Source organism: Macrotis lagotis, chromosome 2 (genome assembly GCF_037893015.1).
Source record: "Macrotis lagotis isolate mMagLag1 chromosome 2, bilby.v1.9.chrom.fasta, whole genome shotgun sequence".
Lineage (NCBI taxonomy): Eukaryota > Metazoa > Chordata > Mammalia > Peramelemorphia > Peramelidae > Macrotis > Macrotis lagotis.
The window spans coordinates 135,609,417-135,634,246 of NC_133659.1; the positions used below are offsets into that span (position 1 = coordinate 135,609,417).

The 24,830-nt window shown below is 40.4% G+C and overlaps 1 long non-coding RNA gene across 1 annotated transcript in view; it reads right to left on the reverse strand.

The window, feature by feature from the left end:
- LOC141513235 (uncharacterized) overlaps positions 1-24,830 on the reverse strand; it is a 39,725-nt gene that overhangs the window by 7,345 nt on the left and 7,550 nt on the right. The window contains exon 1 of the long non-coding RNA XR_012475744.1: positions 1-24,830. This exon is cut by the window's right edge and continues 7,550 nt beyond it. This is a non-coding gene — a long non-coding RNA (uncharacterized LOC141513235).

Sequence of the window (24,830 nt, forward strand, 5' to 3'; positions counted from 1 at the left end):
CCTGATTGTCTCCTCGCATTCAGGGCCATCTCCAGTCATCCTTATTCATCTCTGGCCACTGGACCCAGATGGTTCTGAAGGACGTGATACTGGTGACTTAGCACAGCACCCTCTCACTCCATTCATGTGCTTCTCATGGCATCACCTCCCTAATGTCGTGGTCTTCTTTGAGAACAAAGGACAAGGACAAATTAAGTGCCTACCATATGGCAGGCACTTGTTTACTACAAAAAGAACAAGACATAATCCCTGCCCTCAAGGAGCTCACAATCTAAAGGAGGAGAAATGCAAACAAATATATACAAACAAGTAATATATACAGAATAATTAGCAAATGATTCAGAGAAAGAAGGTATTAGAATTAAGAGGGGTTGGGAAAGGTTTCCTCAGGTCAGATTTAGTTGGGACTTAACACTGACAGAACCATGGAGGTGGGCAGCCTACCTGGGAAAGTTGGCAGCTGAGGACACGCCGATGGGGCTGTCCTTCAGAAAACCTGTGGCCAGAGATCAAATGACTTGAGTTTGAATGAATGGACCTTTGGATGAAGTCTTTGTTGTTTGTGGGGAATGAATGTCGACTTGAAGAGCAAAGGATTCAAGGCAGTGATCAAAGCACTGCCAAAACCTGCAACTAAATGGGAGGTGGTTGCCTGGCAACTAGAGCCAAATGGATTGTGACCTTAAAAAAATTACGCCAGGGCCCTGCAAGAAAGAGGTTGGATGGGCTTCCCTCTCTGCTCCCACCTCCTCCATGGAGATGGAGCTCTCAAGAGCTAATCATGCCTAGTCTGCGTTTACCTATGTTTACCAGTGTCCAGCTCACAGGAGACAATGTTGCTTGGATGACCGACTGCTTGGGCTGGCTGCCCAGAGTGGGCAGGTGTTTGCCCACTCACCTGTTGGCTGGGGAATGGAGATATATTGAAATCATAAACACAAGAAACAATGGATATTTACTGAGAACCTCCTACCTATAGAACTCTGTTGTAATAGGTCCTGGTTATATTGGGGTGATTCTCAGCTTTTTTCTGTAATGGATGGTATAACTGTATTACTACTACTAAGAATAGCAAATCTCAGATTTATAAAGATTTTGTGGGATAGGGCAAAGGGTATTAGACCCACTTAACAGAGAAGGAGACTGAGGCCACGCAGCTAGTAAGGGTTACAAGTAGCTGGTGCTTCCCAACTCTGATTTTTGGGTTCTTGCCCCTAGAATAGTCTCTCACTAAATACACTCAAGATGCAGTAATAACATGGTGCTTTTTTAGACAAAGGTCAAGCTGTTGCTTCCCCTCCCCAACCCACCTGTAGCTTGAGACAGACATTGTTGATCTTGTCCATAACCCTTTGAATCATTCATTGATTGACCAGTCTTGCCTCCTTGGAGTCAGAGACTGATGTGTGAGGAGGATGGCTGTGTTTAGGGGAATGGTTTGTGGAAAGAAATCTTTAAAGTGACTGACTGACCAGGAATTCTGGTCTAATGTTTCTAAAGCTTTGACTCTAAGGAATGGTTGGTCAGGACAGAGAGTGACAGCCAGATGGGTTTTCCTGTGCTTACAGATGTGGATATCCCTATGTTGTTTAGATCCCTGAGGGGGTTTGCCATCTGATGTTTTTTTTTTAATATTTAAGGCAATGGGGTTAAGTGGCTTGCCCAAGGTCACACAGCTAGGTAATTATTAAGTATCTGAAGCTGGATTTGAACTCAGGTCCTCCTGATTCCAGGACTGGTACTGTATTTACTGTGCCACCTAGCTGCCCCCCAATGTTCTATACTGTGGGTTGTTGGTTGTCACCAGGCCCAGGCTTTGCAGAGGGTTGTGTCTTTTCTTCCCTTAGGTATCCCGTGACAGGTTGTGGGCATTTATCTCATTTATAAAGGCTATTTATCTCATTTATAAAGGCTGCATTGTATAGTCCACTCTGGGGTTGCTCCAGCTCTGGAGTCAGGAGAAGCTGGGCACGTCATTTAACCCTGTTTACCTTATTATCCTCAGTAAAATATCTGGAAAAGGAAATGGCAAATCACTCCAGTGTCTGCCAAGGAAACTCCAAAGTGAGGGTCATGAAGATCCAGGAAAAAACTGAAACAATTCAACAACAATAAATAATCCACTCTCCTATGATGTTCTGAGTCTTCCTGAGTCTCAGAGACTTTTTCATCACTCTTCAGGGTATAACTTCTTCTTCTTCTTCTTTTTTTTTTTTTAGGTTTTTGCAAGGCAAATGGGGTTAAGTGGCTTGCCCAAGGCCACACAGCTACGTAATTATTAGGTATCTGAGACCAGATTTGAACCCAGGTACTCCTGACTCCAGGGCCGGTGTTTTATCCACTGTTCCACCTAGCCGCCCAGGGTATAACTTCTGGAGATATTTTGTATCCTTAGCATTGTGGTGCTTGGTGTTTGATGCCCAGAAAAGGAAAAGAAAGGACAGTAGAGGGATAAAATAGAATTCCGATTTGTAGAAAAGGATTTGAACATTCTCAGTTATATTATCTCTCCTCGTACGTTTATTCACTTGCACACTAGACACTGGAATAAAAACACTTTTGAACTAAACTTCCTTTCACAGAGTAACAGAATTCTGGGAGGAACCCTTAGCAATCATCTGGTCCAGTCTTCCGTCCTCATAAATTAAGACTAATCTCTTCCTTTTCCTGAGGCCTAGGGAGATCAGATGACTTTCCCAAGTTCACATAATTAATCAGCTATTTTTTTTATTATTAAACTTCTGTTATGTTCTATCATAAGCTAGATGCTGGGGAGGTAGAGACCAAAAAACAAACAAATGCCAAATAAAATAAAAAACCCAAATCAAATCAGTCCTTGACATCAAAAAGCTTACATTCTATCCAGGGAGATATGTGCATAAAATGTTCATTCAAAATACTATCCACATCCAGAGGGAAAAAACCAGGGAGTCTGAATGCAGACCAAAGCATCCTATTTTCCATTTTAAAAATCTTTATATTAAAAATGCTTTATATTTCCCCCCCTCTCATGGGTTCCCCCACCCTTGTTCTGATTCTTCTTTCACAATATGACTAATATGGAAATGTTTAACATAGTTATACATGTATAGCCTATATCAAGGGGAAGGGGGACGGGAGGGAGAAAAATGTACAACTCAAAATCTTACAAAATATGAATGTTGAAATCATGTAGTTGGAAAAATAAATTTATACCAAAAAAAATATTCATAGACCACGAGATAATTTTGTGCATTTGTAGAAGCTACTAGGGTCAGGGAGGATCTGGAAATGTTTCATGTAGAGGGTGACAACTGAGCTTAGCTTTAAAGGACACTAGAGAGAAGGGAAGGAGGGAATAGATTCCTGAATGGGGGACTGCCTGGAGGTAAAGGATAGAATGCCATATTCAACAGATCTCTTGACTCTAGGCTATAACAAAAAGTTGGGACAGATGGTATCTTCTTCTTAATGAGCTCTGGGGGAGGGGGATGGTGGTGGGGAGATAGTGAGATCACTCAGATAGCCAAGACATCTTAGGATCAAAGATATAGAAGGCACCCTGGAGGTGCTTCTTCCTCTCAGCTCTCCCCCAACCCAATCTATAGATGAGGAAATTGAGGCTCAAGGAGGCTAAACAGCTTACTCAAAGACACATGTAATAAGCACCAGAGTTGGGATTTGGACCCCCTCATCTTCTGATCCTAGAGTCAATATTCTTGTCAAGACATCACTCTATGACGCCATTGGTCCTCTTCAAAACCAAAGGACAAACAGCAACAATTTTTCCTTTTTTTTCCCATTGGATCACAATTCTTATGGATGACTGAGAAACACCAGATGCAAGCAAACTAAGCTAGAATATGGTTCTTTTTTGAGTCAGTGCTTCATATGAAACTAGGAGACAGAATATCAGAAGGAAATGACTCTTTAGTGGGTGGCTGTGGCTGCTCTCTGCAATCTTCCAGTGTAGTCTGTGAACCCTAAAATTATGAACCTTAAAACTTGGGTTAAAAATAACATAACTATAAATATCTATCTATCTATATATAGATAGATATAGATATATTTATAGATGAGACAAGAAGTTTTGTTCTCTGGGTTTTACCAATTCAGCTCTAGGGAATAGAGACTAACTAAAAATGATTCCCCCCAAGCTGAAAGAGATCAGAAAATTTATATAGCAACAAGGGAGGGGAACAGAATATACATAATAAGAGTAGACAAAACCTTAAACTGGCTTGGTGATTATTCTATTATTTGAAATCAAAGAGGCCCATCCTTCTACAATTCTATTTTACCTTGAGGGAGGTAACTTTTTTTTGTTTTGCAAAGCAAGTGACTTGCCCAAGGAAACAAGGAGGAAACATTTTTTTGATGAGTTTAAGTATCAGGAGGGAAGGATAAGTTTTTTTTAGGTTTTTGCAAGGCAATGGGGTTAGGTGACTTGTCCAAGGTCACACAGCTAGGTAATTATTAAGGGTCTGAGGTCAGATTTGAACTCAGGTCCTCCCCACTCCAGGGTCTATGCTCTATTCACTACACCACCTAGCTGCCCTAGGATAAGTACTTTTCTCAAAATATAAAGCTCACAATTCTTTTCTGGACTAAGGAAGACACATTCCATTCCTTATAATAGCTAAAAAAAAAAAATTCACCTTTGACCAGAAATTGTTGTAAAGACTTATAGTAATCATTATACTCTGACAAGTCTAATGGAAGTTTCTGGTCAGATAGTGTTCTTTGCAGGAGGTTAGCTCAAGCTCTCCTTGAAAAATGAGTTCTTTCAGAGGAAAAAGGAAATGTAATGTCTCATATCTGCCCAACTAAACATCCCATCATGGAAATATTCATGAGTCTGTCACTTGAGGGAAAAACTAGGGATTGCAAAGACAATCTTATTCTTTTGGCTTTCCCCAGTGGATTCAAGTTCTTTGAGGGTTGGGCCTGTTTTTATATTTCATTTTTTTTCTAGGGTCTACCCAGTGCTTATATAGTAAGTATTTTAAAATAATAGGTATTTAAAAAATGTTGACATGCTAAAGGAATGTTCCATTCTTCATGAAGAATGTTAGACATGGGTGGAGGCTAGGTGGCACAGTGGATAGAACCAGCCCTGGAGTCAGGAGTACCTGAGTTCAAATCTGACCTCAGACACTTAATAATTATTAAAAATTACCTAGCTGTGTGGCCTTGGGCAAGCCACTTAACCCCATTGTCTTGCAAAAACTAAAAAAAAAAGGTTAGACACAAACATACTTCTATGAAAGAATAAAAAATATTTATGTTTGCTTCTTTTTAGAACTACAAAGAAAAAAAACAAATCAACCTGTAGTCCCCTTGGGCATCACTGCTATTTCTGACTCCAAAACACTTGGTTAGCCATTTTTATAGCACAGATCCTATCCTGTCAGTGAGATTTCCCAAGCTCTGAAGAACCAAAGACCTGGAAGGAACCTGGACACATCATCTGAGACATAAAAATAGCTACCTCCTGACAGAGCTACCCAGCACAACAGGATCAGGAGCACTGTGATTTTCTTGTGAATTTGGCCTCTGTGGTTAAGTCCATCTGGAAAACTCAGTCCCTAAATTTGCTTTTCCTTAATTCACACCAGCAGGTTTTTTTTTTTTTGGCGGGGGGAGGGAAGGGGCAGGCTAAGTGAAGAGTGATTTCCTCTGGATAATTGCAACCATATAACCTAGAAATGAGAGAGGCAGTCAGGTTTTTTCTGAGGGTACAATAAAAATAAGACTCTGGCTTTGGAAAAACCCAAGTCCAAATCATACTTATTTTACTGAGTTATCGCCTTTGTTCTCTTTAAAAGGAAAGAATAAGTTTTCTGCCTGAAAACTAAAGGAATTTTGAATAGTTAAAAAGGAAAAATGTATATTTGTTTATATGTGTTAACAAAAACAAATAAATATAGATATAGACATCTATACACACATACTTATATAGGTACATATATTTCCTGTTAGCCCCTACATGATGATTGATGTTTATCCTTCCTTCTGAAAGACCATGACCTTGGGGAGGTGATGTTAAACCATGTAGGTGAGTTGGATTTAAATGAGGGGCTGCTGTGCAAAATTACCAGCTTCACTTTTTCCTCCAGAGTCCTCTGGGTTCTGTGGCCAGATATGGATTAGGACAACTGGACATGGCCCTGGATGCAGTGGGAGTCCTTGACCTATTAAAACTAGGGCCTTTCCTAGGACACTGAGATAATGCCTATCCAATGATTTAAGGTTAGGTAAGAAAGAAATGAGGCCAAGAGGTCAAGAATGGCTATTCCCCTCTTCAAAACAAATCTCAACCCGGGAAAGTAAGAACCCCAGAGGTTCTGGTCCAAACAAACAATTTCTATTTTTATTCATTCTGAATCAATCAAGGCTCAAACAATGACAGAGGGGGCTTAACCTGAGACCCACTGCTGGTCAACCAAAGAGAGTCAGAGTAATTTGGGTTTGTGAGCTTCCATATACTTGTATGTCAAGAGATGACCTTGAGGAAAATGAAAATAATTGATCCAGGTAGGTACAGGCCAGAGGTAATTATAGAAAAGTTTTGGTTCTGGCCAGGGCCAGAGGAGCTGGGCCACAAGGTCACAGGCGGTATGTAGAAGTTGCCTTTCTCAGATCCACTTTTCTTGACCATGGATCAGCCCCCAAAAGAGTATGACCCTGAAATCAAGGTCCAGTACCCTGGCAGAGTACCTTAAGACAGTATCTTAGCTGGCAGAGCTAAAAGCACAGAGACAACATCTGTTTCTTTCTAACAACCTCCCTTTCTCCTCCTCATCCCCCAAGCTCTCAGGCGTGAGAATAGCTTGAAAATATTCCTCTGTAAAAGATAGTTAGGGAGGGGAGCATCCCCAAATAAATGTTTGTTTTTCCTCGCAGCTGCAACTAGGTTTCCTTATGGAAATATTTGCCACCCACACAAATGTTTTCTTTTGGAAGTATGTTGGTTATCAAAAATGTTAAATATTTGTTTGCTAAATTTTGTTAGGGTTTCCTTGAGATAATGCATGACAAATACAAATTCTGGCCAGGTCTCAATGACATATGATGTTTCTTTCTTTCTTTCTTGACTCCAGGGCTGATGCTCTATCCACTGAGCCACCTAGCTGCCCCCCATATGATGTTTCTTTCCCCTCCCTTCTCTACTTTTTTTTGTATGTAAAGAAGCTTTTAAGTTTATTTCTGCAATGTTTCTCAAATTTTTTTGCTCACATTATTTCATACAGCATTATATGTGGGTGAAGGGAATTGTGACTTATTAGGGGAGTCTCATATGCACATGTGATTTTGCAATTACAAGTTCCACACAATTGGAGGTAATCAGGCAGGTGATTGCAGATGTAGCTTAATATAATTATTCCCACAGCTTGGATCCTATGAGAGCCAAGGGAGAATTCAGGGCCAATACTCTTGAATTCTGGGCATACTCTTTGAGTATCAATGATGTTAGGGGAAAGAGAACTGAACCTAGAATCAAAAAACGTGTATCTAGACCTGGCTCAGTCTCTAGTTTATCCAGTTATGTAACTTTGACCCATGAGTCTAAGTTTCTTCATCTGTAGAGTGGGAATAAAAATCCTAGCTTACACCATAGGGTGGTTGTATTGATCAAGTGATATCATGGGTGATTAGATACCCTAGTGAAAAAGTGCTGGGGGTTAGTGGACTGCAAGTTCCAAGAGTCAACAATATGGTACAGCAGCCAAAAAAAGCTAATATGTGCTTAGGCTGCTCACCCTCACTGTTGATTTATGTAGGGTCACAGATTTAGAGCTAGAAGAAATTTCAGACCATGTCATTTTTATAGGTGGGGGAGGAAGGTCCAGGGCAAAATTTGAACTCAGGTCTTCTGATTCTATGACCAGTGCTGTTTCCATTGATGTTTGGTAAATATTAGTGTCCTATGTCTTGCAAAGATATTATTACATTATTATCTATGTAATCTATATCTTGAGTTGCATAAATTCTTAGCTGCTAAATTAGTTTAAAGTGAGTTTTGCATTTAATTTTTTGTTGTTAATCAGGGATTTTAGTCCAACTCTTCATGACCTCATTTGGGTTTTTCCTGGCAAAGATACTGGAATGGTCTGCCATTCCCTACTCTAGCTTATTTTGCAGATGAGGAGGCAAATAGGGTTAAGTGCCTTGCTCAAGGTCACACACTAATAAGTGTCTGAGACTGAATTTGAACATGATGAGAGACCTTCCTGATTTAAGACCAGTGTTCTATCTACTGAGCAATTTAACTGCTCAACGGTATCTTCTACAAGATGCCTTTAATAATCCCTCCAGATCTGGGCATCTTCTCCTTCATGAAGTTATTTAGTATTCATTGTATTTACTAATTTGTGTGAATGATGTATCCCCTCAACAGAAAGGAAGCTCCTTGAGAGCAGGTTCTATTTTTTGCCTTTTTAATTCCCCAGTCTCCTATTATGGTATTTTTTTTGTATACAATAGAGATGCTTAAAAAGTTTGTTGAACTGAATTATCTCTAGTAATATTAGGCTTAATGGCTTGAACAGTTTGATAAATTGATTGTTGTTAGATTTGCTTGATGAACCTATCTGATAATTTTTCCAATTCCGCATATCACTTTTCATGGAGGAGCAGTTAGTAGGGTCTGCATAGCCCCGAGTGTTTGTGAAAGGAACTAAATGATTCAGGCTGGTGGATTTTGTAAGAATTTTCTAGCTTGGGTCCTATGAGAGCCATGGGAGAATATCATCCACCATAAAGTCTGCAAGGCTAATAAAGGATCAAAAAGGGGAAAGTCAAATTGGGGGAAAAAGACTGATTAGAATGTCATGGAAGATGGCTTGAGCTAGTAGATGCTTCTAAGTCTTAAAAGTGTAAATTGGATTTTTTATAGCTTTTTAGGATAATTAGAGTATATAGCCAATGGGGTGACATTCAATGGCAGAAAGGAAAATAGAGGAATTCATCACCCTTGCAATCCTAAAAGTTGATAAGCATCAAGTGGATCTTCAAGTGGGAAAATACATTTCTTTATAGCTCTTCACTTTTGAGATAGTAGAGGCTTCCTTCAAGTTTTGCTAGGAAGGAGGGGAATAAAATATCACCTGAAGATTTCCATTAACACACATTTATATCTCTGTGCTTTTGGCCTAGTTTTTTAAAAAAATTATTTATTTAAGGCAATGGGGTTAAGGGACTTGCCCAAGGTCACACAGCTAGGTAATTATTAAAGCAAATATGATGCTTGGTTCTCAAAAAATGCTTATGGACTATGTTGATGGTTCACTGATTTCATCACATTCATAGATCCTTCAAGTTAGGTATCATTAATTCAACTTCACTGAAAACCGTCTATTTTATTGGTGGTAATCATAACAAGAAATCATATTCCTTTATCATGTTATGATTTTTTGCAAAACACTTCTTTCACAACAATGTCATGAGGAAGAAGGGGTAAATAGTATCATCTCCCTATTGCTCATGAAGAAACAAACTCAAAGAGGCTGTGATTTGCCCAAGATTACTCACCCAGTGAGTGAGCATAATTACTGAAGACAGGACAATACAACGCAAAGAGCCCTGTCTCTATAGTCAAAGGAGTTGGGTGTGAATCCTAACTCTGATGCTTAATACATCCCTGGGCCTCAATTTCCTCATCCATAAAATGAGGGAATTTGATTAGAAACCAGGAGCTCTTAACTTTTTTTGTATTATGGACCCCTTTGGTGAAGTCCATAGACCCCTTTTCAAAGAATAATAGTTCTAAAAATGTATAAAATAAAATAAAAGGATTAGAAAGAAAATCAAAAGTTAGAGAAAATAAAAATCCACATTTACACTACCTGAGATGGCTCTCTAAGGTTAAGAACCTCTGAGGACCCTTACAGCTATAGAGCTATATTGTTCTTAAAGAGTAAGCCACTGATTTTATGGAACTTCTATTTGCAATGGAAAAGCCAGAGTTTTTTCCTCAGTGAGCGACAAATCTTCTTGACAGAAAAAAAATTCTTTCTATTCTCCAAAGAGAAACAGAGGAATTCCATTCTATGAACAGGAACAGAAGAAGTTTGTTCTATGAGCAAAAAAAAGCTGAGAACCACCCAATAGAGTAGATAAGAAGAAAAGAAAGATTGGGGCAAGGCTATATGAGGGATTTGGGAAGGGAGAGAGAAGGGTCTCTTTCTCCTATGTACATTTGGGAGTAGCCTTGAGAATGAGAGCAAGGCTTCATAGAGGAAGTGGTCCCTGATTTAGACCTTAAGGTGTACGATTTCACCAGATAGAGATGGTAGAAGGGGGTGGCTGACCATTTCAGGTGTAGGGGACAGAAGGAAAGAGGAAAGAATATAGGGGAAAAAGTCAGGGCAGAGGAAAAGTTGGAAGACAGCCCATAAAGGGGAGTAGTTTTGAAAGGTAGGTCAAAGGAGGTATATTGTTGTTACCCTCTTTCAGTGAGGGGGGAGGAGGTGGCTTCCTGGGGCTGGCTGGTCTACCTCCACTCACCATAAATCACCAAGACTGAAACAATCGGCTCTGATTTGTTCCTAAATACAGTTCAGGAAAGTTTCCGAGAGGGAAGGATTACAGAAGCTGTGATAACAACCAACCAAATAGTCTTAGGTATAGGAGCTAGAGAACATCTCCAGAGAAGACTCTAGTCCTAACCCAAGTACCCAAGGCCATTTTGGTTCCCTCTGGAGTCACCCAGAGCACCAGACTGAGGGCTGGGGGAAATCTCGGTGTGAGCTTCCCCAGCAAAGGAAGCCCTGGAGTTAGCAGAATCAAAGGCACCCCACCAGTGTTCATGAGCTCAGGGCCTGCAGAAGCTGGAAAGAAGCCCAAGGTCAGGGAAGCTGATGAATATACTCTTGCAACAAGGAGAAGCAGCTAGGAGCCAGGACCTTTCACAAGGCTGATTCATTCAATGTCTGAAGTGCCTTCCTTGGGAAAGCTCACATCGACTGAATAGAAGGACCAGGGATCATTTGGAAGATTGCACACAAGCATCTCAAACAAGGGAGAAGCTTGCAGGCCATTAGGGAGTATAAAGAACCAACAGAGGGAACTTTTCCCAGATAATAAATAATGTTAAGGATATACCCAGAGGTGATGAGGAAGCTGGGCTATTCCCACAGTCATTTATTTTCACTCTCTCCTTGTCTACTGGCTCATTTCCTGTCTACAAATGTGCCCATGTCAATCCTCTATGCAGAAAAAACCCCTTCCTTGATCCTTTCATCCCTGCTATTGCTCTGTATTTCTTTTGCTCTTTGTGGTTAAAATCCTCTAAAAAAGTCATTTACAAAAAAGTGGCTCTAGTTTCTCTCCTCTCATTCTTTTTAACTCTCTACAATCCAATTTCTGACTTTTTTTCCCACAGAAACTGCTCTCACCAAAGTTACCAATAATCTTAGTTGCTCAATCTCCCTCCTCATCCTCCTTGATACTCTCATCATTCTCTCCTGGTTCTTCTTCTATATATCTGATCACTACTTTTCAGTCGCTTTTCTCATTCAGATATTGCCCTCTATCTGTAGGTGTCTCACGGAGTTTTGACCTGGGTCTTTTCATTTTTCCTCTTTACTATTTCACTTGATAATCTCATAAACTTCTACAGATTTGAGTACCATCTCTATGCTGAGGATTCTCAGATTTATCTAACCTTCCCTGTCTGCTGACCTCCAATCTCACATATCAAACTGCCTTTCAGACATCTCAAACTGGCTATCTAATTTTAGACAATTTAAAATCAACATGTCAAATATGGAATTCATTATCCCCCCCGCTCCAAACCCTCCTTTCCCCTCCTCTTGTCCTTTCCCCTCCTCTTGTGCACTCCCTATTGCTATAGAGGATACCACCATCCTCCTGACCCTCAAGCTTGCAACCTAGGAGGCATCCTACCCTTCACCACCTCCCAGCCTCCATTTCCACTCTGTTGTCAAGGCCTATTGATTTCATCTTTATAACTCTTTCAATATGCCCCCATTCTCTTCTCTGACACCACCACCATCATGCTAGTTCAGAACCTGGACTATTAATATCCTGCTGGTGTGACTGTCTGCCTCTGGTCTCTCCACATTTCAATCTCTCCTCTATTCAGTCGCCAAAGTGGTTTTCCTTAAACTGTAGTCTAACCATGTCATTCCACTATTTAATAAACTCCAGTGGCTCTCTATCACCTCCAGGACCAAATTCAAAATGCTCTATTTGGACTTTAAAGTCCCTCTTAACACCCCCCCCCCCCATTCCAGTCTTACACCTTACTCTCCAACACATGTTCTTTAGTCCAATGACACTGGCTTCCTTCCTTCCATGAACATGATTCTCCTCTTAGCTCTGGGCATGTTCTCTGGCTTCCTCCACCTAAATGTCTTGCCTGGCTTTCCTTCAAATCCCAAGTAAAATTTCATCTCCTACAGGAAGCTCTTCCCAACTCCTCTTCATTTTAGTGTCTCACCTCTAAGAATAACACATTTCCTGTTTACCCTGCATATATATATATATATATATATATATATATATATATATGTATAGCGCCTATATGTTGTCTCTCCCCTTAGACTGTAAGTTCCATGAGAGCAGGGATGGTTTTTTGCCTCTTTTTGTATTTCCAGGTTAGCACATTGCTGGCAAATGGCACATGCTTAATGTTAATTAACTAAATGATTCTCCAGATCAGAAAGAAGTTAGAAATGCTCTTAAAGATGCTATTGGAAAGCATTCTGGTTAGCTGATCTGGCTTCTATTTGTTCCTATTTGAGATGCAATTAACCACAAGTGACATGAGCACAGCCTAGGAGTCATTTTATTGATATGGGTCCCTCAAGGTTGGGCTGAAGAAACTTTTGGGCTGAAGTACTCTGAAAGAAAAAATAGCTTCCTGAGATGTTGTTTTGTTCTTCATTCTTGAAGAGGACCATGATATCAGGGAGATGACACTGCGATTTGCAAGTGAACTGGATTTGAATGAGGTGGGGTGCTGTGCAGTCACCTACCTCACTTTTTCCTCTGGGGCCATCTGGGTCCCGTGACCAGATATGGATCAGGATGACTGGAGATGGTTCTGGATACAGCTTCTTGAGATGCTGTTTGTCCTTCATTCTCGAAGAGGACTATCACATCAGGGAGATGACACTGACATGTAGGTAAGTGAGGGGAGGCTTTGCAGAGTTACCAGTCCCCTTTTCTTCTTCGGGGTCATTTGGGTCCAGGGGCCAGATATGGAGATAGCTTTCTGAGATAGGGGATTACTGAAGATTGTACAATTAGGGTTTGTTCACATCTACTTGGAAGCTAATTTTCTAGAAATTAGTCTCATTGAAACAAGTGGGATACGAGAGTTCTCCTATTCCATTCTTTTGTCTTCCAGGAATAAAATGCCAAAAGTTCAATATTTCTTCCCTACTGTATTTCAAGTCAGCTGGACCACTGTCTATGAACACTAAATAGAGACAATGAATAAGGATGACAATAAATTACCAAGGAGGGTTATGGAATCACCTCCTCTGAACACTGTTTAACAAAAAGTACTCATCTAGTACAGTCATACTTCAAAGCTGTATGGTATAAGGGCACTGGATGTGAAATCAGAGGACCTAGCTTTTTTATTACAGAACTGCCACTGAAAAGCAGATAGCCCTAGCTTCTACTAACCCCCTCAATTATCTCATTTATTTTATATACTTATTTCTATATGTGTTGTCTCCTCTAATAGAACATAAACTTCTTGAGGGCAGGGGCTATTATATTTTTGTTTCTAAAACTCTGTCTAGCACAATGGCTGGCATTTAGTTGGTGCTTTATAAATGTTTGTTAATTTTAAGACCTTGAGCAATTCATTTTCTCTCCCTAAGTTGCAGTTTCTTCCTTTATAAAATTGGAATTTTGATCAGTTAATGTCTTAGGTTTCTTTCAGTTTTAAAATCTATGATTCTATGGGTTTTCAAAGTCCAGTCATCTCAGGTCATGTCTATAGAATACTAACATCCAGCTGACTTATTTGTTGATTGAAAAAATTATTTTATTTTGCAGCAAAATAAATCTCAAAACTAGTATTCTCTTTGCTTGTGACTATTTTTCAAAAGAGGTTGTGTTGTTTAAGTGGAAATAGTTCTGGATATAAACTATAAACTAAACAACTGGTTGAAATGATTTTTTAATGGAAAAATTTTATTTTCTGGAAAAATCCTCCAAAGGAATACTCTCCTTCTCCCTCACATCTATTTACAGGAGAGAGCTTTGCAATGTACAAAGAGTATTATCTATGGAGTCTGAAAACCTGGGTTCAAATTCTGGTTCTGCCATTTACAATCATGTATGACCTTGGGTGAGTCACTTAATTTTCTAGGTCTCAATTTCCTCCCTTGTAAAAAAGAAGAGTGGAACTAAGAAAATTCCCCTCTAGCTCTACACTAGATGACAGAGGATGCAGGGAACGAGAGAGGTGGAAGGAAAAGTATTCCGTTGGCTTATTATGTAGTCATGAAGGCCAATGATCTCATCAGTGCTGCCATGGCAACAGAACAAATAACTGAGAATAAGTGGGTGATTGTGACTTACTCTCTCCCACTAAGGTCTTTGTGGGACCTGGGGGTGGGGGGAAAGACGAGGCAGCTACTTGCCCTTTTTCTGGAGGTAAACCCGCTGTGGCAGTCGGTCCTTGTAAACAGGGTCTGCCCTTGATTTCTCATCCTAAGAAACAGCCCTGACCCTACTCAATGAATCTCTGGAAGCTTCCTGCAGGAGACAGTCTTTGAAGGGTCACCTGAGAGTACCAGAAGCCATCCTAGACATGGCGGAGAGTACTCATGCTAGTCTGTGCCCGAATGTGACGCCCTTGATGGAGAAAATGATCTGCCTGAAGGAGAAGAACCTCAGTTGGAAGGTGTTCAGCCAAGCTTTCTGCAACATCCAGTTCCATATTCTTAGAAAAGCAATGCCCCAAAGCATGGGAGATGCTGGTGCCTCCAGCTGCTGGTGGTGGTGGTGGGGAAGACTCTCCAAGATGAGGGCTCCCAGAGGACCCCGGAAGAAGAAAGCCAAGAAGCACTGGTGCCAGGGCAAGCAAGGGAAGAAGGAGAGGGGTCCGTGGGTCCACTCTTCCTTCTGGAGGTTGTTTAGGATGCTCAGAACCTGGAGGCAAGGCCACTCAGAGTATTTGGACGACGGGGAGAAACTGGAGGAGATTCCCCTCCTAGTACTGGATGGGTCCAGTGACAAGGATTAGGAAGTCACCCTCTCTCGCTTGTCCTGCAAAGGGGAGCTGGCTCTCCTCTCCTTGGCGGGATGGTCTTCTAATTGATTGACATACAGCTTTCCTTTCTGGTTTTTTGGGTAGTTTAGTGGGGTGGAGAGAGAAATGAAAACAATAAATGATACAAAACCATTATCCATTGACACCTTTTTTGGGAGGGTGGTACTACAGCCTTCTGTGTAAGTTAAAGGTTTCTATTTGGAGATATCTGGTGACACAGTTCTCTTGGTGATTACAGTATCTTAACACCTCGTCACCAACTTTTTTTTTCCTCATCAGAAGGTGTTGAGGCAGTAACCGAAGATAGCACAGCACCCAGGCAAAGTCACACATTCTTTTTTGGACTCTCAAGATCTCCCAAGGTAGTTCCTGCCAGGACAGGAGTAACTGAAGGTCAGAGCTATCTCCAATGTTTCAGATGGATATTTTTCAGGCTGTAAAAATTTCCAGGGAAGAAAGTAAAAGAGAAACTTCTTTAGTATAAAGATCATGGAATAGAAAATGAAGTTACCAGGATTCTAGTATGGTCCTGGAATTCCTCCTCTCTGTGAAATGAAACTAAGAGTAGCCATCTCCCATTTAATCTCATGGAATTTTTGGAAGAAAAAAATGAGATATGAAAGGTGAGAGTACTTTGAAAATGTTAGAAAAAAAATCCTGTGCATAATATAATGACCAAGTTTATCACCAAAGAGATGAGAAAATGCATCTCCTCCCTTCAGTGGTGGGGGGTTACTATTATTGTGGAACATTGCAAATCGCCTTACTAGTTTTCTTTCTCCTTTCTCTCTCTCCTAAGGGATGGGAGGGAGAATCAAGTCAAAGTAACAAGAATTAAGCATCTATTATGTAGCAGACATACAAGGAAAGTAAAAAAATAGGTCTTACTCAAGGGAATTTAGAGTATAAGCAATTATGTTTAAACACCATTTATCTGGGTTAAACTGGAGAACTCTCCAAAAGAAGGTAGTATTGAGAAGGGAAATATTTGGAAATGAAGATGATAATTAAAAACAAAATATAGCAATTAATTAAAAATGTGTTTTTAAGGCCTAAAACTACTTTTAGTCTTCTGTGGGAATCTGCCCCCCCCTTTCCTAAATAGATTGAGAAGCACTAAATACTCCTCCTTTGGATTTGCTGAGAACTGTTCCAGATCACATATGACCCTCACCTGAAGTTGCAGAACAAGAGCAAACTAATGGGATATTGGTCAAGTGAGTCCCCTGGTAACGACCTCACTATCTGCGACAGCCCATGAAATCATTGACAACCTAAGGAGATAGCTCTCTATCTCTCTTTCTTTCCTGATGTTGAAGACTTACTTTCCTCAGGACAGGAAGACTGGCTCTTTATCCCAGACCAATATTAGTTTATTTCTTTGAGGCTCAGGATGGTGAATGAGTCCTTGTGACTTTGAACAAATTATTTAACTAATTTTAGCCTCTGCTTCTCATATGTAAAATGAAGGTGTTGGCCCACTATGGTCTCTTCCAAGTCTAAATACAGTATTCCATAATAATTTGAACCTTGTGTAGATTTGAAAAAAAAAGTTTTGCTTTTTGTCTGGAAAGCTATGTCTGTGTCTGATCTAGCCACCCTTGGATTCCCTTACCTCTCAGGATACTCTCCCACCAGTCTTGTTCCTCTTCTAGAATTCCAATATTTGGAATTTTCTATGCCCAGAAACTTCCAAGCTGGAAACTTTCAGATTCTTGGTTAATTGGGACCTCCCCTGTTTATGACATTAGAAAATACTCTCACCTTTCCTATCTCATTTTTTTTTCTTCCAGAAATTCTATGAGATTAAATGGGAGATGGCTACTCTTAGTTTCATTTCACAGAGAGGAGGAATTCCAGGACCATACTAGAATCCTGGTAGCTTCATTTTCCATTCCATGATCTTTCCAATGTGTCTTTTCATTACTCAGATATGTTTGGATGTGACTATCTTCTTTATAGTTTGGCTTTTCCTCACTGCTCAAACTCTTAACTCCTTGGTAGTAAGAGCCTGTTCTAAGGATGACAAACCAAGTCAGAGCAGACCATCAGAAAAAAAAGAGCTAACACATAGTGTTTTAAAATTTGCCAGATACTTAACATTTATATACATTTTCCTGAGGCTCTGATACTTTGGGGGTGTCAGTTTAGGTCCCCTATAGTGTAGAGGATGGAGGCTACTTTAGTTTTCTTCCTTGGAAACTCTGGAAAGTCCTTTCCTCCCCCAAAGTGGTCCCTTAGATATTTATCCATTTTATCGGCACTGACTGGCTCATTGGAGTCTTTTTGCAAAGTCCCTTCGGATGTGAGTAATAAACTCCAACATTCTCCCAGCATAGTAGGGGGGAAAGAACACTGTATTTGGAATCAAAATGTATGTATTTGAATCTTGAATTCCTGTATGTCTTTTCACTACTCAGCTTTATCCTTTGTAAAATAGAGCTTTGGACTATATTCTATCTAAGATGTCTTTCAACTCTCTAAATTCAGAGTCCACATTGGCCCTCTTATCATTACCTTTTAAAACGGGCAATTTACATAAAGGAAAACTTTGTTCCTTGGCCACAGAATACACTAATAAATGTTAACATATAATCACTGGCTGCAGGGAACTTGAGCCCTTAACTGGCTCTGTGATAACCCATCTTCCCTGCTGGAAAAAGAACTCATACAGAGGATTAATTGAGTCAAAACTGAGAAAAATAAAAGAACATTTCGGCCTAATGCAAACATTTAACTTATTTAGGATGGTAGCTTAATGTACATCATCTTTCTCCCTCTCCCTCAATTTTCTTGGAAATGCTTCATGCATATTACAATAAAGTCTGAAGAAATCAGTAATAGTGTCTGCCCAAGCATGATGTCTCCCCATGCCATTGATTAGAATGGATTCTTTCTCAGAAGAGAATAGCGAGGGAGTTCTTGCAGAGAGGAATCTCACTGAACAGTCTGTTCTTGCTTAGGAGGGTCAAGTTTAGGGGAGATGTGGACTGTAGGCACAGATGGATGTCACATTGGTGTGTCGGGTTGCTGAGGCTACAAACTTGCATATCTCTCCTCAAACTCTAAGAGGTGATTCAAAGAATTATGGAATCTTAAAATTGGGAGGGACTTTAAAAGTTCAACCTTCCACTTCCAGTGTGGGTATCTCTTCTCTAGTTTCTCTGACACATTTTTATGCAACCTCCTCTTGAACACCTCTTTTGTGACATGGAGCTCACAACTTCCTGAGACAATGAACCAATTTTGTTGTTAGACATTTACAAAGTTCGTCCTTCCCTCTAGACATCAATCATCTTGTGACTTTCCATACACATTTTCTGGTTCTACCTTCTGTAGTAACAAGGGATAATTCTAAATCCTTTTCTAAACGGAGAATTTCCCCCAAGTCCCCAGTTCCTTCAACCACTTCATTTATGATGCTCTCTAAACCATTAGTCACAGTCCTTTCACCATACTCCAGGTTTGTCAATGGCAACCCCAAAGAAAAATAATCCATCACGGTCACTGATGGCATGACTAGCCCCAGGCAACACACTCATGTTGGGGAAGACTATGGAGGGCTCAGCATAGCCCATCACCACTATTAAGGAGAGAGCTCAAAAGCACATGCTCTATTCTTGGCCAAGTCATGTCAAGAATCTTCCAGAAGAGGAAGTTGAGGGGGAGAAGTCACTCCTCAGTTTACCTTTTTTGTAAAACAGAGCTTGGGACTTTTTGTTTAAAAATCCCCTTCAGTTCTACAAATTGAGTAGGGGGGGGGGAAGCAGCAACTTGCCCTTTGAGGAATGATCATGAATATTCAAAGGTGTTTTTCAGGTGAGAGATCATATAATTATATGAAGGAAGAAGGAAGAAAAGAATCATGGCAGTGGCTGACTCCCTAATAAAGGGTGCTGAGGCACATATGTGTCAACCCAGTGGCAAGAGAAAGAAGTCTGTGTTGTCTTTCTCAGGGCAGGTATCCAAGACGTGGCAGAGAACATCCCAAGACTTGTCATAATAGAGGACTCCTACCCACTTTGGGTGATTCATGTGGGGAAAGATGATATTGGCAGAATCTAGAAAACATTGCTGTTAGAACTTATCTTGGATTTGGATTCAAACCTCTTAGGTTTAAAATTCAGCTCTTCAGGGTCACCTATGGGATCTTGAGTGAGCTATTTAATGTTTCTGGGCCTCAGTTTCCTCACCTGTAAAATCAAAGGGCTGGACTATGTTGTGAAGATGGTATCTCAGGTTTCTTCTAGTCTTAAGTCTATAACCCCAGGATCCATAAAATACCCATGGGGTGGGGGAGGAGGAGGTAGGAGGGAGGTACCCAACAGCAAGAAATGAAGGCCTGAATAGCCTAGTGAGAAATGAAGAGATGGTTGGTCCAGGCACCCTCTCATTCCTTCCTTTTGTTGGGAGCTTGGGGAAATTTCTTTTTGTATTTTAGACAGGTAGGCTTTGGGGAGAGGACAGTGGCTAAAGATGAAGCATCCTCATTTGGGTTGGTGGAAGATCCGAATCAGAAGGCATGGTGGTAATCTGAGTTTTTCACCAGTGGCATCATTTTGATATCTAAAAACCAGAACCTCCATCCATCTCTTTTCTAGGTTGCAGAGACCCATTGTTTTTAGTAGACAAAATTCCTCATTGTAAGGAGGGGTGCTGTTAAAGAGGGGCAACTAAGGTGGCACAATGAATATAGAGTCAGGGAGACCATCCTCTGACATATAATTAGCTGCATTAGGTCTTTGCTTCAGTTTCTTTAACTATAAAATGGGCATAATAATGGCATCTACCTCACTTGTGAGGTTTAAATGATACAATATTTGTACAACTTAGTGCCGGTCACATAATAGACACTATATAAGTGTTAATTATTACCACTATTGGTATTTTTATTATAGATCACAGGATTTCGGAATTGGAAAGGACTTACTCAGAGGTTATAGAATTCTACTTGTTGCTGGATAGCAATGTCCCCTCCAACATACCTAACAAATGGCTAATTTTTTTAAAGGACTAATTATTGAGGGAAAATTCACAGCTATTTGAGAAAGCTCCACTTTTGGATAGTTCTTCCCTCTCTGATTCCCTCTCATGTGTAAATATTTTTGTATGCAGCTAGTTATTTATATGCTGTCTTTCCCATTCGAACCTTCTTTGCACCTTCACTGCTAAGCACAATGCCCACTTCATCTATGTTTTCTTCCCACCAACTTCCATTTACCAGTTCTTAATTTTGCCCTCTGGGGTCAAGCAGTATAAGTCCAACTCTCCTCATGTGATAGCCCTTCAATGGAAAATTTGTACGAATTTCAAAGCCATGGGAAACTGCCTTTTTTTTTGCTCCTTTAACAACCACCAATACTACTACCACCATCATCTAGAGATTTGGGGAGATTTTAAATATATCATAAAGAGGAGGATCAATTTGCTGATTAGTGCTTAAAAGACAGACTACAAATCTGGCATGAAGGCATAGTAGAGTTGTGGTGGGGGATTTCTAACTATTTGTGTGATTTTCCCAAGGTCACTCAGCTTATATGGATCAAGGGATTTCATATGAGAAAAAGGACACACATAATAAAGAGTTAAAACCAAAAGTGTCTTTACTTATTGTGGCAATGGTAATAAATTACAATAAAACAATTCTGTGTAGTGTTGTAAAATTGCTATCAAGATTAGCCACAAAGAAAAGATATGACAAGACCTTTCCTTTTTCCCAGAGATGGGGAACTGCAGGCATGGAAAACTGCTGAGAACATTGGCTTTTTTGATATGCTTGGGGTTAGCTTTGTGGGACTTTTTTTCTCTCACTCCCCAATATAAGTATGGAAAGAATTGATTTTCATATTGATTGAAATGATAGGTAGAATATACTATTAGTTTGGATTTCTCAGAGTTCCTTTTTCATAGGCAGACACTGGCCTGGGAATCTGAGAGAATGCAGCAGTCTGGAATAATCTGTTAATCTCTCTGTTACTGAAGCAAATCAGAAAAATGTATACAACCTGTTCTGCACCTAAACAAAACAATAAATTACCCTCAAGACTATACAGCAGGGGCGTAGTGGATAAAGCACTGGCCTTGGAGTCAGGAGTACCTGGGTTCAAATCCGGTCTCAGACACTTAATAATTACCTAGCTGTGTGGCCTTGGGCAAGCCACTTAACCCCATTTGCCTTGCAAAAACCTAAAAAAAAAAAACTATACAATAGGTAGCACAGTAGATAGAGCACCAGCCCTGAAGTCAGGACCACCTGAGTTCAAATCTGACCTCAGACGCTAATAATTACCTAGTTGTGTAACCTTGGGCAAATCACTTAATCCCACTGCCTTGCAAAAAAAAAACCCAACAAAAAACCCCCAAAGACTATACAATCAACTTAATCATTCCCATAGGATTTGAGGACCCCTGTGTTGTATATACTTGGGTGGTCAAGACTCCTCAAACTTGCTGTAATTATTGTATAGTCCTTCAGCAGTGCGCTCATTCTAAGAAAACCAGGCAAACCCTGAAAACTTATTGATGCAGAGAATTAAGAACCTGAGAGATTTGTAATTAGAAACAAATTTTGTAATCCTTCATACTGTTGTTGTTCCATTGTTAAATATAAAATTTGTACTGTTTCCTCATTTCCAATCCCCAGCTTTGGGATTCCAGGTACCTGGAATTGATGGGTCAAGCTTATGCTGGCATGACAGAAAATAACATGATGGACTTAAGGGTCATATATCCTGCGACAGGAAGGACCAGTATGTAGCTTGCCTATGGAAGAACACCTGAGCCAGGTGCTGGACCACTCCCCAAGCACCATCCTCTGTCCAACCCACGATAGAAGTGCATTCAAGTACAGAAGCGAAGCGCTGGTCTCCTCTCTCTTTTTTGAACCTACTTCCTCTTTGCAAGGATGACTATCTCTCTCTTTCTTAGGCCATGTGCTTCTGACCTAGGCCCTGCTGGAGAAACATGGACCTCTATGCCATGGCTGGACTAAGCCAGCTCTTATAGTTGTCTATCCTTTCTCCCTCACATGAGCCTTGCCAAGCCTTATTTACTTTGGTCTTCAAAGTGCCTGCTGTTTTTCTAGGAGGAGAAAAGTTTTTAATCTCATCTTCTATAATAAATCCTGAGCAGTTTTAAATCCCAAGGACCTATAGTGAATTCATTCACTATTCATGGCCTCTCAGTCTTTATTTGGCAACTCCAATCTCTCCCATAATATTATGACCCACCTTTCCCCTTTCTTCCCTTTTATGATTGTCAATATAATCTGCTTCCAACACACCAAGGCGGAGAAATCCTGATCTGCACACTCTTCCTTGCAATGAAAGTTTGTAATTGGTACTTGATTACTGACTCTCTCTGACCTGCTCTGTTTTGTCCCATTTACCAAATGACTCAGTAAAAATTCTGTTAACATAAAGGTTGGCTTTCTGGGTAGGGCAGGAGAAGGGACTGGGAAATTATAGGTGTCATAATATCAAAAGATGACAAATTAAAAATATTTTCAAAGGATGTCTGCTAAACAGCAGAATATATCTTTATACTGGGGAGGAGGGAGGTACCTTAAGTCATGACCCATGAACCCCAAATCTAAAGAGGTGGGGAAGGTGTTTTTCCAAATTATACTATTTTTAGATGAAGCTGGCTGCCATTCAATCATCAGGCAATGGTTAGGTAATTATATAATATAGGTAAAAAATGGTTACTCTGCAGATGTCATGTAAGGGTTTTACCATTGGGATCTAATTTATCACACAGACAGCCTGCTTGATTAACTTCATCCTCTCTTGTCTTCTATGTCTTCTCCCAAGTTATTGGCCACTAGCATTGTGGCCAATGTCATCCTGTTTGAGGACTCTAGGACTATTAAACTTTTTAACTGGCTACACTGGATTTTATCAATATCCCTATTTCTGTCCTAGACCCTCACATTTGAAACTTGAATTCTCTTTTTGCTTGTTGCCTCTTCCTCAGTATCCTCCCCTACTTTCTATACTGGTCAATACTGGTCAACTCTATCCTCACCATCTCTCTTTTGTCCACAACCTCCCACTGTATTGAGCCCTTCGTCATCTCTCACCCTGACAGAGACAGCCCCTTATCTGGTCGACCTGTCTTCAGTCTCTCATGGACCACAGCAAACTTCCTAAGATACCACTCAGAGCTTGTCAATCCTCTACTTCTCACTGCCCACAAATAGTGGCCCTCCACCATCGGGCTCACTTCCCCAGCGTTAGCTACAACTTCTCTTTACATACTTCCCAATCCAGTCAAACTGGACTTAGTTGTTGCCACTCTCATTCCTGTCTCCAGTCTCCAAGTCTTTGCTTAGGTTGATCTCCATGCCTACCATCTCATCCTACAGGTGGCCACTTCTTCCTTGAGGTTGTTTTTGAATGCCTCCAGCAAGCTCTCTGATTATCGCAAATCTAAAACCAATTTCTCAAAATATTTTTTTCCCAATGGAAGGGAATGAGTGGAAAGAAGGAAACTCCTCAGAAAATCAAGTTCCCCCTCTTGAAAGTTTTTAGTTTATTTTCAGACTTTCACCTTCCTAAATTTCTATTCTGTGAATTAAAATAGTACTACCAACCTGTATATAGAGTGAGGCCTAAAAGTAGGCTTCTAGAAAAAATAAAACCAAGTGGAAAAGTCAGCTTTTAGCACAGTCTAGGATCTGCATCACTATAGCCTGAAGCCTGCCATAGGTCTCTGGGGGCCAATAAGACCTACCAAAGCAGAAAATTCCTAGAAAACCTGTGACTTGTGTAATGAACATAGGTGGACATTCTTAGGATGCTGTGCCCAAGAAAGAACCGTTAGTTTGCCCCAGGTTGGTTCTGGTGCTAGGACTTTAAATTAAAACCATCATACCGGCCTTATTGTGATGATGGGCACCATTTTCTGTAATTTACAATATTGATGTTTTCACCAAAGACAGCACACTCTCTACCACTGATCCGATTCTAGCCCTGGGAACATTGGACTGTGAAAAGTGAACTTTTTTGAGCCATTTCTAAACTATGCTGTCATACTCACACCTTTCTCTCCTTTCTATAAGCTGCATCAAATGCTCAACCTGTTTTCTGTAAGAGAGAGAGCCAGCTTGAAAAATGAAAAATGAATGAGGTCTTGATAAAACTAAATATTAAGATTTTTTGTGTTGGGTCACAGAGAATAGAATGGGAGTTGCTGAGAGGAGGATTTTCAACTGAGGGAAAAATTGGGCTTCCTCAGGAGTTCCCTTCTGTCTAAATACAGGTTTGCTAAGATTGGGGAGGGCAGCTAGGCAGTACAGTGAATAGAATTAGTCTGAAGTCAGGAATTCTCCAGTTCAAATCCAGCCTCGGACACTTACTGGCTACGTGACCCTGGGCAAGTCATTAAACTGATAACTAATAAGTTTCTCATTTATAAAATGAGCTGGAGAAGGAAACGGTAAATCACTTTAGCATCTTTGCCAAAAAAACTCCAAATGGAGTCAAAGAGTTCAATGTGACTAAAATGACTGAACAAGATCCCAAAGGACAGGAAAAGGAAAAGGGGGCAATCTCCCATATCTACCATCTGTGGTGCTGGGGGGGAATGC